Source organism: Megalopta genalis, unplaced genomic scaffold, assembly GCF_051020955.1.
Source record: "Megalopta genalis isolate 19385.01 unplaced genomic scaffold, iyMegGena1_principal scaffold1395, whole genome shotgun sequence".
In the NCBI taxonomy this organism is placed as follows: Eukaryota; Metazoa; Arthropoda; class Insecta; order Hymenoptera; family Halictidae; genus Megalopta; species Megalopta genalis.
Genome location: NW_027477464.1, coordinates 1 through 11,218, shown reverse-complemented (window position 1 = coordinate 11,218; position 11,218 = coordinate 1).

Genomic DNA, 11,218 nt, shown 5'->3' with positions numbered 1-11,218 from the left:
GCACAGTTTCAAATCCATGCGAAACAAATAGTTCAGCTTCAAATACTTGTGATACTCATGATTTAGCTTCAACTGCATGCGAAACCAACGACTTTGCTTCAAATTCAAGCGAAACACTTGTTTCAGCTTCAAATCAAGGCGAAGTAGAAGGCTTAGTTTCAAATCCATGCGAAACAAATGGTTTAGATTCAAATATTTGTTTTATACATGATTTAGCTTCACCTGCATGCGAAACCAAGGATTTAGCTTCAAATCCAAGCGAAAAACATGATTTAGTATCAAGTCAACGCGAAGTAGAAGGCTTAGCTTCAAGTCCATGCGAATCAAATGGTTTAGTTTCAAATGCTTGTGATATACATGATTTAGCTTCAACTACATGAGAAACAAACGAGTTATCTTCAAATACAAGCGAAACACATGATTCAGCTTCAAATCAATGCGAAGTAGACGGCGTGGTTTCAAATCCATGCGTAACAAATGGTTCAGCTTCAAATACTTGTGATATACATGATTTATATTCAACAGCAAGCGAAACAAACGAGTTAGCTTCAAATCCAAGCGAAACACTTGATTTAGCTTCAAATTCATTCGAAGCACATGCTTAATATTCATGCGAAACATATGGTTCAGCTTCAAATACTTGTGATATTCATGACTTAGCTTCAACTGCATGCGAAACAAACGAGTTAGCTTCAAATCCATGCGAAACACACGATTTAGCTTCAAATCTATGCGAAATAGAAGGCTGATCATCGAATCCATGCGAAACAAATGTATTAGCTTCAAATATGTGTGATATACATGATTTTGCTTCAAATGCAGTAGAAACAAACGAGTTAGCTTCAAATCCACACGAAATACATGATTTAGCTTCAAATCAATGCGAAGTATAAGGCTTATCTTCAAATCCATGCGAAACTAATGGTTTAGCTTCAAATACTTGCGATATACATGATTTAGCTTCAACTGCATGCGAAACGAACGAGTTAGCTTCAAATCCAAGCGAAACACGTGATTTAACGTGAAATCAATACGAAGAAGAAGGCTTATCTACAAATACATGCGAAACAAATTGTTTAGCTTCCAATACTTGTGATATACATGATTTAGCTTCAACTGCATGCCAAACAACGAGTTAGCTGCAAATCCAAGGGAAACACATGATGTAGCTTCAAATCCAAGCGAAAGATATGATTTAGTTTCAAATCAATGCGAAGTAGAAGGCTTCGCTTCAAATCAAAGCGAAATAAATGAGTTACCTTCAAATACTTGTGATATAAATGAAATAGATTGAAATGCATGCGAAACAAACGCGTTTGCTTCAAATCCAAGCGAAAAACATGATTTAGTATCAAGTCAACCCGAAGTAGAAGGCTTAGCTTCTAATCCATGCGAAACAAATGGTTTAGCTTCAAATACTTGTGATATACATGATTTATATTCAACAGCAAGCGAAACAAACGAGTTAGCTTCAAATCCAAGCGAAACACATGATTTAGCTTCAAATCAATGCGAAGTAGATGGCTTATCTTCAAATCCAGGCGAAGAAAGTGATTTTCCTTCAAATACTTGCGGTTTAAATGAAATAGCTTCAAATGCAGGCGAAACAAACGAGTTAGCTTTAAATCCATGCGAAACACATGATTTAGCTTCAAATCAATGCGAGACACATGATTTAGATTCAAATCAAAGCGAAGTAGACGGCTTATTTGAAATCCTATCGGAACACTTGATTTAGCTTCGAATCAATGCGAAGTAGAAGGCTTGGCTTCAAATCCATGCGAAACAAATGGTTTAGATTCAAATATTTGTTTTATACATGATTTAGCTTCACCTGCATGCGAAACCAAGGATTTAGCTTCAAATCCAAGCGAAAAACATGATTTAGTATCAAGTCAACGCGAAGTAGAAGGCTTAGCTTCTAATCCATGCGAAACAAATGGTTTAGCTTCAAATACTTGTGATATATATGATTTATATTCAACAGCAAGCGAAACAAACGAGTTAGCTTCAAATCCAAGCGAAACACAACATTTATATTCACATCAATGCGAAGTAGAAGGAATAGCTTCAAATCCATGCGAATCAACCGGTTTAGCTTCAAGCACTTGTGATATTCATGATTTCGCTTCAACTGCATGCGAAACAAACGAGCTAGCTTCAAATCCATGCGAAGTAGAAGGCTGATATTCGAATCCATGCGAAACAAATGGTTTTGCTTCAAATACTTGTGATATACATAATTTGGCTTCAACTGCATGCGAAGCAAGCGAGTTAGCTTCAAATACAAGCGGAATACATGATTTAGCTCAAATCAATGCGATGTAGAAGGCTTAGCTTCAAATCCATGCGAAACAAATTGTTTAGCTTCAAATACTTGTGATATACATGATTTAGATTCAACTGCATGCCAAACAACGAGTTAGCTGCAAATCGAAGCGAAACACATGATTTAGCTTCAAATCAATGCCAAGTAGATGGCTTATCTTCAAATCCAGGCGAAGAAAATGATATTCCTTCAAATACTTGCGGTTTAAATGAAATAGCTTCAAATGCAGTCGAAACAAACGAGTTAGCTTTAAATCCATGCGAAACAAATGGTTTAGCTTCAAATACTTGTGATATACATGATTTATATTCAACAGCAAGCGAAACAAACGAGTTAGCTTCAAATCCAAGCGAAACACATGATTCAGCTTCAAATCAATGCGCAGTAGAAGGCACAGTTTCAAATCCATGCGAAACAAATAGTTCAGCTTCAAATACTTGTGATACTCATGATTTAGCTTCAACTGCATGCGAAACCAACGACTTTGCTTCAAATTCAAGCGAAACACTTGTTTCAGCTTCAAATCAAGGCGAAGTAGAAGGCTTAGTTTCAAATCCATGCGAAACAAATGGTTTAGATTCAAATATTTGTTTTATACATGATTTAGCTTCACCTGCATGCGAAACCAAGGATTTAGCTTCAAATCCAAGCGAAAAACATGATTTAGTATCAAGTCAACGCGAAGTAGAAGGCTTAGCTTCAAGTCCATGCGAATCAAATGGTTTAGTTTCAAATGCTTGTGATATACATGATTTAGCTTCAACTACATGAGAAACAAACGAGTTATCTTCAAATACAAGCGAAACACATGATTCAGCTTCAAATCAATGCGAAGTAGACGGCGTGGTTTCAAATCCATGCGTAACAAATGGTTCAGCTTCAAATACTTGTGATATACATGATTTATATTCAACAGCAAGCGAAACAAACGAGTTAGCTTCAAATCCAAGCGAAACACTTGATTTAGCTTCAAATTCATTCGAAGCACATGCTTAATATTCATGCGAAACATATGGTTCAGCTTCAAATACTTGTGATATTCATGACTTAGCTTCAACTGCATGCGAAACAAACGAGTTAGCTTCAAATCCATGCGAAACACACGATTTAGCTTCAAATCTATGCGAAATAGAAGGCTGATCATCGAATCCATGCGAAACAAATGTATTAGCTTCAAATATGTGTGATATACATGATTTTGCTTCAAATGCAGTAGAAACAAACGAGTTAGCTTCAAATCCACACGAAATACATGATTTAGCTTCAAATCAATGCGAAGTATAAGGCTTATCTTCAAATCCATGCGAAACTAATGGTTTAGCTTCAAATACTTGCGATATACATGATTTAGCTTCAACTGCATGCGAAACGAACGAGTTAGCTTCAAATCCAAGCGAAACACGTGATGTAACGTGAAATCAATACGAAGAAGAAGGCTTATCTACAAATACATGCGAAACAAATTGTTTAGCTTCCAATACTTGTGATATACATGATTTAGCTTCAACTGCATGCCAAACAACGAGTTAGCTGCAAATCCAAGGGAAACACATGATGTAGCTTCAAATCCAAGCGAAAGATATGATTTAGTTTCAAATCAATGCGAAGTAGAAGGCTTCGCTTCAAATCAAAGCGAAATAAATGAGTTACCTTCAAATACTTGTGATATAAATGAAATAGATTGAAATGCATGCGAAACAAACGCGTTTGCTTCAAATCCAAGCGAAAAACATGATTTAGTATCAAGTCAACCCGAAGTAGAAGGCTTAGCTTCTAATCCATGCGAAACAAATGGTTTAGCTTCAAATACTTGTGATATACATGATTTATATTCAACAGCAAGCGAAACAAACGAGTTAGCTTCAAATCCAAGCGAAACACATCATTTATATTCACATCAATGCGAAGTAGAAGGAATAGCTTCAAATCCATGCCAATCAAACGGTTTAGCTTCAAATACTTGTGTTATTCTTGATTTAGATTCAAGTGCTTACGAAACAAACGAGTTAGCTTCAAATCCATGCGAAACATATGATTTAACTCCAAATCAATGCGAAGTAGAAGGCTGATCTTCGAATCCATGCGAAACAAATGGTTTAGCTTCAAATACTTGTGATATACATGATTCAGGTTCAACTGCATGCGAAACAAACGAGTTACCTTCAAATACAAGCGAAACACATGATTCAGCTTCAAATCAATGCGAAGTAGAAGGCACAGTTTCAAATCCATGCGAAACAAATGGTTCAGCTTCAAATACTTGTGATACTCATGATTTAGCTTCAACTGCATGCGAAACCAAACGAATTAGCTTCAAATCCTTTCGATACACATGATTTAGCTTCAAATTCATTCGAAACACATAGTTTAGCTTAATAATCATGCCAATCAAATGGTTCAGCTTCAAATACTTATGATATACATGCTTTAGCTTCAAATGCAGACGAAACAAACGAGTTACCTACAAATCCTTTCGAAACACATGATTTAGCTTCAAATCAATGCGAAGTAGAAGGCTTAGCTTCAAATCCATGCGAAACAAATGGTATAGCTTCAAATACTTGTTTCATACATGATTTAGCTTCAACTGCATGCGAAACACATGATTTAGCTTCAAATCAATACGAAGTAGAAGGCTTATCTTCGAATCCACACGAAACAGATTGTTTAGCTTCAAATACTTGTGATACACATGATTCAGCTTCAACTGCAAGCGAAACAAACGAATTAGCTTCAAATACAAGCGAAACACATGATTCAGCTTCAAATCAAGGCGAAGTAGAAGGCTTAGTTTCAAATCCATGCGAAACAAATGGTTCTGCTTCAAATACTTGTGATACTCATGATTTAGCTTCATCTGCATGCGAAACCAGCGACTTTGCTTCAAATTCAAGCGAAACACTTGTTTCAGCTTCAAATCAATGCGAAGTAGAAGGCATAGCTTCAAGTCCATGCGAATCAAATGGTTTAGTTTCAAATGCTTGTGATATACATGATTTAGCTTCAACTACATGAGAAACAAACGAGTTATCTTCAAATACAAGCGAAACACATGATTCAGCTTCAAATCAATGCGAAGTAGACGGCGTGGTTTCAAATCCATGCGTAACAAATGGTTCAGCATCAAATACTTGTGATATACATGACTTAGCTTCAACTGCATGCGAAACAAACGAGTTAGCTTCAAATCCAAGCGAAACACGTGATTTAACGTCAAATCAATACGAAGAAGAAGGCTTATCTACAAATACATGCGAAACAAATGGTTTAGCTTCAAATACTTGTGATATACATGATTTATATTCAACAGCAAGCGAAACAAACGAGTTAGCTTCAAATCCAAGCGAAACACATGATTCAGCTTCAAATCAATGCGCAGTAGAAGGCACAGTTTCAAATCCACGCGAAACAAATAGTTCAGCTTCAAATACTTGTGATACTCATGATTTAGCTTCAACTGCATGCGAAACCAAACGAATTAGCTTCAAATCCTTTCGATACACATGATTTAGCTTCAAATTCATTCGAAACACATAGTTTAGCTTAATAATCATGCCAATCAAATGGTTCAGCTTCAAATACTTATGATATACATGCTTTAGCTTCAAATGCAGACGAAACAAACGTGTTACCTACAAATCCTTTCGAAACACATGATTTAGCTTCAAATCAATGCGAAGTAGAAGGCTTAGCTTCAAATCCATGCGAAACAAATGGTATAGCTTCAAATACTTGTTTCATACATGATTTAGCTTCAACTGCATGCGAAACACATGATTTAGCTTCAAATCAATGCGAAGTAGAAGGCTTATCTTCGAATCCACACGAAACAGAAGGTTTAGCTTCAAATACTTGTGATACACATGATTCAGCTTCAACTGCAAGCGAAACAAACGAATTAGCTTCAAATACAAGCGAAACACATGATTCAGCTTCAAATCAAGGCGAAGTAGAAGGCTTAGTTTCAAATCCATGCGAAACAAATGGTTCTGCTTCAAATACTTGTGATACTCATGATTTAGCTTCATCTGCATGCGAAACCAACGACTTTGCTTCAAATTCAAGCGAAACACTTGTTTCAGCTTCAAATCAATGCGAAGTAGAAGGCATAGCTTCAAGTCCATGCGAATCAAATGGTTTAGTTTCAAATGCTTGTGATATACATGATTTAGCTTCAACTACATGAGAAACAAACGAGTTATCTTCAAATACAAGCGAAACACATGATTCAGCTTCAAATCAATGCGAAGTAGACGGCGTGGTTTCAAATCCATGCGTAACAAATGGTTCAGCTTCAAATACTTGTGATATACATGATTTATATTCAACAGCAAGCGAAACAAACGAGTTAGCTTCAAATCCAAGCGAAACACTTGATTTAGCTTCAAATTCATTCGAAGCACATGCTTAATATTCATGCGAAACATATGGTTCAGCTTCAAATACTTGTGATATTCATGACTTAGCTTCAACTGCATGCGAAACAAACGAGTTAGCTTCAAATCCATGCGAAACACACGATTTAGCTTCAAATCTATGCGAAATAGAAGGCTGATCATCGAATCCATGCGAAACAAATGTATTAGCTTCAAATATGTGTGATATACATGATTTTGCTTCAAATGCAGTAGAAACAAACGAGTTAGCTTCAAATCCACACGAAATACATGATTTAGCTTCAAATCAATGCGAAGTATAAGGCTTATCTTCAAATCCATGCGAAACTAATGGTTTAGCTTCAAATACTTGCGATATACATGATTTAGCTTCAACTGCATGCGAAACGAACGAGTTAGCTTCAAATCCAAGCGAAACACGTGATTTAACGTGAAATCAATACGAAGAAGAAGGCTTATCTACAAATACATGCGAAACAAATTGTTTAGCTTCCAATACTTGTGATATACATGATTTAGCTTCAACTGCATGCCAAACAACGAGTTAGCTGCAAATCCAAGGGAAACACATGATGTAGCTTCAAATCCAAGCGAAAGATATGATTTAGCTGCAAATCAATGCGAAGTAGAAGGCTTCGCTTCAAATCAAAGCGAAATAAATGAGTTACCTTCAAATACTTGTGATATAAATGAAATAGATTGAAATGCATGCGAAACAAACGCGTTTGCTTCAAATCCAAGCGAAAAACATGATTTAGTATCAAGTCAACCCGAAGTAGAAGGCTTAGCTTCTAATCCATGCGAAACAAATGGTTTAGCTTCAAATACTTGTGATATACATGATTTATATTCAACAGCAAGCGAAACAAACGAGTTAGCTTCAAATCCAAGCGAAACACATCATTTATATTCACATCAATGCGAAGTAGAAGGAATAGCTTCAAATCCATGCCAATCAAACGGTTTAGCTTCAAATACTTGTGTTATTCTTGATTTAGATTCAAGTGCTTACGAAACAAACGAGTAAGCTTCAAATCCATGCGAAGTAGAAGGCTGATATTCGAATCCATGCGAAACAAATGGTTTTGCTTCAAATACTTGTGATATACATAATTTAGCTTCAACTGCATGCGAAGCAAGCGAGTTAGCTTCAAATACAAGCGGAATACATGATTTAGCTCAAATCAATGCGATGTAGAAGGCTTAGCTTCAAATCCATGCGAAACAAATTGTTTAGCTTCAAATACTTGTGATATACATGATTTAGCTTCAACTGCATGCCAAACAACGAGTTAGCTGCAAATCGAAGCGAAACACATGATTTAGCTTCAAATCAATGCCAAGTAGATGGCTTATCTTCAAATCCAGGCGAAGAAAATGATATTCCTTCAAATACTTGCGGTTTAAATGAAATAGCTTCAAATGCAGTCGAAATAAACGAGTTAGCTTTAAATCCATGCGAAACACATGATTTAGCTTCAAATCAATGCGAGACACATGATTTAGATTAATATCAAAGCGAAGTAGATGGCTTATCTTCAAATCCTAGCGGAACGCTTGATTTAGCTTCGAATCAATGCGAAGTAGAAGGCTTAGCTTCAGATCCATGCGAAACAAATGGTTGAGATTCAAATACTTGTTTTGTACATGATTTAGCTTCAACAGCATGCGAAACCAGCGAGTTAGCATCAAATCCAAGCGAAAGATATGATTTAGCTTCAAATCAATGCGAAGTAGAAGGCTTCGCTTCAAATCCAAGCGAAATAAATGAGTTACCTTCAAATACTTGTGATATACATGATTCAGGTTCAACTGCATGCGAAACAAACGAGTTAGCTTCAAATACAAGCGAAACACATGATTCAGCTTCAAATCAATGCGAAGTAGAAGGCACAGTTTCAAATCCACGCGAAACAAATAGTTCAGCTTCAAATACTTGTGATACTCATGATTTAGCTTCAACTGCATGCGAAACCAAACGAATTAGCTTCAAATCCTTTCGATACACATGATTTAGCTTCAAATTCATTCGAAACACATAGTTTAGCTTAATAATCATGCCAATCAAATGGTTCAGCTTCAAATACTTATGATATACATGCTTTAGCTTCAAATGCAGACGAAACAAACGTGTTACCTACAAATCCTTTCGAAACACATGATTTAGCTTCAAATCAATGCGAAGTAGAAGGCTTAGCTTCAAATCCATGCGAAACAAATGGTATAGCTTCAAATACTTGTTTCATACATGATTTAGCTTCAACTGCATGCGAAACACATGATTTAGCTTCAAATCAATGCGAAGTAGAAGGCTTATCTTCGAATCCACACGAAACAGAAGGTTTAGCTTCAAATACTTGTGATACACATGATTCAGCTTCAACTGCAAGCGAAACAAACGAATTAGCTTCAAATACAAGCGAAACACATGATTCAGCTTCAAATCAAGGCGAAGTAGAAGGCTTAGTTTCAAATCCATGCGAAACAAATGGTTCTGCTTCAAATACTTGTGATACTCATGATTTAGCTTCATCTGCATGCGAAACCAACGACTTTGCTTCAAATTCAAGCGAAACACTTGTTTCAGCTTCAAATCAATGCGAAGTAGAAGGCATAGCTTCAAGTCCATGCGAATCAAATGGTTTAGTTTCAAATGCTTGTGATATACATGATTTAGCTTCAACTACATGAGAAACAAACGAGTTATCTTCAAATACAAGCGAAACACATGATTCAGCTTCAAATCAATGCGAAGTAGACGGCGTGGTTTCAAATCCATGCGTAACAAATGGTTCAGCTTCAAATACTTGTGATATACATGATTTATATTCAACAGCAAGCGAAACAAACGAGTTAGCTTCAAATCCAAGCGAAACACTTGATTTAGCTTCAAATTCATTCGAAGCACATGCTTAATATTCATGCGAAACATATGGTTCAGCTTCAAATACTTGTGATATTCATGACTTAGCTTCAACTGCATGCGAAACAAACGAGTTAGCTTCAAATCCATGCGAAACACACGATTTAGCTTCAAATCTATGCGAAATAGAAGGCTGATCATCGAATCCATGCGAAACAAATGTATTAGCTTCAAATATGTGTGATATACATGATTTTGCTTCAAATGCAGTAGAAACAAACGAGTTAGCTTCAAATCCACACGAAATACATGATTTAGCTTCAAATCAATGCGAAGTATAAGGCTTATCTTCAAATCCATGCGAAACTAATGGTTTAGCTTCAAATACTTGCGATATACATGATTTAGCTTCAACTGCATGCGAAACGAACGAGTTAGCTTCAAATCCAAGCGAAACACGTGATTTAACGTGAAATCAATACGAAGAAGAAGGCTTATCTACAAATACATGCGAAACAAATTGTTTAGCTTCCAATACTTGTGATATACATGATTTAGCTTCAACTGCATGCCAAACAACGAGTTAGCTGCAAATCCAAGGGAAACACATGATGTAGCTTCAAATCCAAGCGAAAGATATGATTTAGCTGCAAATCAATGCGAAGTAGAAGGCTTCGCTTCAAATCAAAGCGAAATAAATGAGTTACCTTCAAATACTTGTGATATAAATGAAATAGATTGAAATGCATGCGAAACAAACGCGTTTGCTTCAAATCCAAGCGAAAAACATGATTTAGTATCAAGTCAACCCGAAGTAGAAGGCTTAGCTTCTAATCCATGCGAAACAAATGGTTTAGCTTCAAATACTTGTGATATACATGATTTATATTCAACAGCAAGCGAAACAAACGAGTTAGCTTCAAATCCAAGCGAAACACATCATTTATATTCACATCAATGCGAAGTAGAAGGAATAGCTTCAAATCCATGCCAATCAAACGGTTTAGCTTCAAATACTTGTGTTATTCTTGATTTAGATTCAAGTGCTTACGAAACAAACGAGTTAGCTTCAAATCCATGCGAAGTAGAAGGCTGATATTCGAATCCATGCGAAACAAATGGTTTTGCTTCAAATACTTGTGATATACATAATTTAGCTTCAACTGCATGCGAAGCAAGCGAGTTAGCTTCAAATACAAGCGGAATACATGATTTAGCTCAAATCAATGCGATGTAGAAGGCTTAGCTTCAAATCCATGCGAAACAAATTGTTTAGCTTCAAATACTTGTGATATACATGATTTAGCTTCAACTGCATGCCAAACAACGAGTTAGCTGCAAATCGAAGCGAAACACATGATTTAGCTTCAAATCAATGCCAAGTAGATGGCTTATCTTCAAATCCAGGCGAAGAAAATGATATTCCTTCAAATACTTGCGGTTTAAATGAAATAGCTTCAAATGCAGTCGAAATAAACGAGTTAGCTTTAAATCCATGCGAAACACATGATTTAGCTTCAAATCAATGCGAGACACATGATTTAGATTAATATCAAAGCGAAGTAGATGGCTTATCTTCAAATCCTAGCGGAACGCTTGATTTAGCTTCGAATCAATGCGAAGTAGAAG